We start from the raw sequence: 5227 nt of genomic DNA, 5'->3' as shown, positions 1-5227 counted from the left end.
AGTATACACCAACCAAGGTAACATTTCAGGAGCAGAAGTATCGGCAGACCGAAGTAACATTTCTGTTGCTGAAGTATAGTCAGACCCCTGTATCATTACTGTGGCAGGAGTATAGGTAGGCAGAACAGAGTTACATTTCTGTAGCAAAAGTGTAGGCCAACCCCAGACACAGTGGTGTACCATGAGTGCAGGCGAAGCCCATAAAAATTACTTGGATTACATTGTAGGCGAGGGCCTGAAAAATCGGTGTACCGACAGTACAAATGTACCCCAGAAAAATTGCCAGACCAGCTGTGCGGCGCGAGCACGCTGGAGCGGCACCTTCAACGGGACAGAAGAGGCAGACTGCGCAAGCACGTCTAATCGAGGCCGAAGAAGGATTCGGTCGGCGCCATGGAGACGGGGACGCCAACACAGGGGGGAAAGTATATAACTTCTGTATGGCCAATATTTAATGCACGATGTATATTACAAAGTGCATGTATATGGCCATACAGAAGTGTTTACCTTTACTTCATTTTGCAGGACAACCCCTTTAACTAGGCCTGGAGGCAGCCCAGTCAAAATAAAAATTGGTTCAGGTGGAAGTTTCAATGCTTTAATGAGAATTGAAACAGATAAATATTATTTAGAAAAGTTATATGAGCCTTTTGGCCCACAGAAAAATTGCCCATTCGCGGTGATTACGAGAGGTTTCAGGAGGAGGAGCCGGAGGAGGACGAATATCATACACAGATTGACAAGGGTCTTTAGGTAGCGCTGCTGTCCGCTGGTGGAGAAGAGAAGTCTGGGGAAATCCAGGCTTTGTTCATCTTTATGAGTGTAAGCCTGTCGGCACTGTCAGTTGACAGGCGGGTACGCTTGTCCGCGATGATTCCCCCAGCTGCACTAAACACCCTCTCTGACAAGATGCTAGCCGCAGGGCAAGCCAACACCTCCAGGGCATACAGCGCAAGTTCAGGCCACGTGTTCAGCTTTGACACCCAGTAGTTGTACGGAGCAGAGGCGTCACGGAGGACGGTGGTACGATCGGCTACGTGCTCCCTCCGACTCAGCCTGGACTGGGGAGGTGTGACACAGTCTTGCTGGGGAGCCATAAAGCTGGCAAAGGCCTTGGAGAGTGTTCCCCTGTCTGCGCTGAACATGCTGCCTCATCTACGCGCCTCCTCTTCTACTTGGCCCTCGGAACTGCGCCTTCTGCCACTAGCGCTGTCAGATGGGAAGTTTACCATCAGTTTGTCCACCAGGGCCCTGTGGTATTGCATCACTCTCAATGAGAGTGGAAAGGTTATCCTTATACCGTGGGTCAAGCAGTGTGTACACCCAGTAATCCGTAGTGGCCAGAATGCATCTAACGCGAGGGTCACGAGAAAGGCATGCTAACAGAAAGTCAGCCATGTGTGCCAGGGTACCTGTACGCAACATAAGGCTGTCCTCACTAGGAAGATCACTTTGAGGATCCTCCTCCTCCTCAGCCCATACACACTGAATGGATGAGAAGCAAGCAGCATGGGTACCCTCTGCACTCGGCCCAGCTGTCTCTTCCTCCTCAGGCTCCTCCCCCTCCTCCTCCTCTACGCGCTGAGATATAGACATGAGGGTGCTCTGACTATCCAGCGACATACTGTCTTCCCCCGCTCCGCTTCTGCCCGCAAAGCATCAGCCTTTGCAGGGAACTTCTCAACAGGCATAGCAGGGGAATGGTGACGCTAATGATTGCAGCATCGCCGCTCACCATCAGGGTGGACTCCTCAAAGTTTCCAAGGACCTGGCAGATATCTGCCATTCAGGCCCACTCCTCTGTAAAGAATTGAGGAGGCTGACTCCCACTTCGCCGTCCATGTTGGAGTTGGTATTCCACTATAGCTCTACGCTGCTCATACAGCCGGGACAACATGTGAAGCATAGAGTTCCACCGTGTGGGCACGTTGCAAAGCAGTCGGTGCACTGGCAGATTAAACCGATGTTGCAGGGTGCGCAGGTTGGCAGCGTCCGTGTTGAACTTGCGGAAATGTGCGCTGACCCGGAGGTCTGACAAGTGTGGGTAGCCTTTCAGAAACCGCTGAACCACCAAATTAAAGACGTGGGCCAGGCATAGCACGTGCGTGAGGCTGCCGAGCTGCAGAGCCGCCACCAGGTTATGACCGTTGTCACACACGACCATGCCCAGTTGGAGGCTCAGTGGCGAAAGCCAGCAGTCGGTCTGCTCTGTCAGACAGTGCAACAGTTCGTGGGCCGCGTGCCTCTTCTCTCCTAAGCTGAGTAGTTTCAGCACGGCCTGCTGACGCTTGCCCACCGCTGTGCTGCCGCGCCGTGCGACACACGACTGCTGGCGACGTGCTGCTGCTGACAAGTCTTGATTGCGAGGTAGAGGTTGCTTTGGAGGAGGAGGAAGGTTTAGTGGAGGTGGCATACACCGCCGCAGATACCACCACCGATCTGGGGCCCGCAATTCTGGGGGTGGGTAGTACACGAGCGGTCCCAGGCTCTGACTCTGTCCCAGCCTCAACTAAATTCACCCAATGTGCCGTCAGGGAGATATAGTGGCCCGCCGCGCCTGTGCTTGTCCACGTGTCCATTGTTAAGTGGACCTTGCCAGTAACCGAGTTGATGAGGGCACGTACAATGTTGCGTGAGACGTGGTCGTGCAGGGCTGGGACGGCACACCGTGAAAAATAGCGGCGACTGGGGACAGAATAGCGCGGGGCTGCTGCCGCCGTCATGTTTTTGAACACCTCAGTTTCCACCAGCCTGTAGGGGAGCATCTCCAGGCTGATCAATTTGGCTATGTGGACATTTAAAGCTTGAGCGTGCGGGTGCGTGGTGGTATATTTGGGCTTTCGCTCCAACGATTCTCTTAGCGACAGCTGGACGCTGCGCTGAGAGACATTGCTGGATGGGGCTGAGGAGAGTGGAGGTGAGGGTGTGGGTCCAGGCCAGGAGACGGTCGTGCCTGTGTCGTGAGAGGTGGGTTGGATCTCAGTGGCAGGTTGGGGCCCAGGGGGAGAGGCAGTGGCGCAAGCTGGAGGCGGTGAACGGCCTTCGTCCCACCTTGTGGGGTGCTTGGCCATCATATGTCTGCGCATGCTGGTGGTGGTGAGGCTGGTGGTGGTGGCTCCCCGGCTGATCTTGGTGCGTCAAAGGTTGCACACCACTGTTCGTCGGTCGTCCGCCGTCTCAGTGAAAAACTGCCACACCTTAGAGCACCTTGGCCTCTGCACGGTGACTTGGCGCGAGGGGGTGCTTTGGGAAACAGCTGGTGCATTATTTGCTCTGGCCCTGCCTCTACCCCTGGCCACCCCACTGCCTCTTCCAACCTGTCCTGCGGCTGCAATTGCCTCCCCCTCTGAAGACCTGTCCTCAGTTGGCTTATCACACCAGGTGGGGTCAGTCACCTCATCGTCCAGCGGCTCTTCCTCTGAATACTCTGTGCGCTCCTCCCTCGGACTTACTGTCCTTACTACTACCTCACTGATAGACAACTGTGCCTCATCGTCATCGTCCTCCTCACCCACTGAAAGCTCTTGAGACAGTTGCCGGAAGTCCCCAGCCTCATCCCCCGGACCCCGGGAACTTTCCAAAGGTTGGGCATCGGTCACGACAAACTCTTCCGGTGGGAGAGGAACGATTGCTGCCCAATCTGGGCAGGGGCCCAAGAACAGTTCCTAGGAGTCTGCCTGCTCATCAGAATGTGTCATTTTCATGGAGTGAGGAGGCTGGGAGGAAGGAGGAGCAGCAGCCAGAGGATTCAGAGTTGCAGCAGTGGACGGCGTAGAAGACTGGGTGGTCGATAAATTGCTGGATGCACTTTCTGCCATCCACGACAGGACCTGCTCACACTGCTCATTTTGTAATAAAGGTCTACGACGTGGACCCAAAAATTGTGATATGAAGCTGGGGACCCCAGAAACTGTCCTCTCTCCTACTCCCGCCGCAGCCGGCTGCGATTCACCTGGACCAGGAACTCGTCCTATGCCCACACCCTCACTTGGGACTCCGCGTCCTCGACCGCGTCCACGTCCTCTACCCCTACCCCTCAGCATGCTGGATTAAGAATCGAGCAGAGACAGAGCGGTGTAAAAATGTTTGTGAATTAAGAAAATTTGTGGTTTCTTGGCGTACACGTAGAGGCAGACTGAGCTGAGGCAACGCAAAGTGCGGACAGACAAATATTTAAATGAAGGCTGCACTTAGGCCTTGCTGTGCACTATGCAGTTTGGATGGACGTGAAGTCCCACAGGCCACGCAGGCAAATGCACTGGGTCATCGGTAGCCGTAAAAAGGATTTCTTTTTTAAATTTCCTTTTTTTTCTATGCAATGCAGGCTGAGGCTATGCAGTGTGTATTGCACTTTCAATCTATGGGTGTCTGACACACCGTACACTTCTGAGGCAGCTGGCGTCTAACACAGCTTTCCCTGACGATTGTAGGAACGGTGAACCTAGTTAAGATGATATGAATGCCGCAACTGCTGTACCTGCTCCATAATTCACCCCACTGGATTACACAGGCCCTTTTTTACAGGGTCAATCGCCTATTTAGAAACTTGATCTGGAGAGATAAAGGACCTAGAATTAAGTTGGACATTGTGTAATCCCAAGGGAGATCGAGGACTCGCGCTACCTAACCCTGTATCATTTTTCCTAGCATCACAAATGCAACATTTTAGGGGGTGGGAGACGGAGGACACGCGTGATCGGAGCTTTCGTCTCCTGAAAACTAATTTCCATAATGCACACTTATTTGAAGCCCTGAAGAGTTCTAAGTTCTGCAGTAGCCCCCAGAGTTTCCCAACTTTAACCCTCATGCATAGGGTTTGGTGGAAGATTATAGACATAATGGGGATCAAGGGTTTTACACAATATACTCCTATCTGGGAAAACCCAAGGCTACAAGAGTTAGAGAAGTTAGAGGGTTTTCAAGGGTGGAAGACTAGGGAGATTAGACGACTAACTCAGATAGTATCAGGGGATAATATAAAATCTTTTGAGCAGTTGAGGGATGAATATGGTTTGCTGCACACTCAATTTATCAAATATCTACAGCTCCGAAATGCATTCCAGGCAGAGAGCTGCCTTGAGAATCTTGAATTCAGAAAATTGCTACCAGCAGAAATTGTAGGAAGTTCTACTAGTACCAGGGGGAAGATATCTTGTGTACACTCCTGTATACAGGGTCAGATAAACCTGTGCTACCCTCTGGCAACGAGAAGTAGATGGGAGGAGGA

The sequence above is a fragment of the Eleutherodactylus coqui genome, chromosome 13, assembly GCF_035609145.1.
Source record: "Eleutherodactylus coqui strain aEleCoq1 chromosome 13, aEleCoq1.hap1, whole genome shotgun sequence".
In the NCBI taxonomy this organism is placed as follows: Eukaryota; Metazoa; Chordata; class Amphibia; order Anura; family Eleutherodactylidae; genus Eleutherodactylus; species Eleutherodactylus coqui.
Note: the sequence above shows the minus strand (reverse complement) of the source record.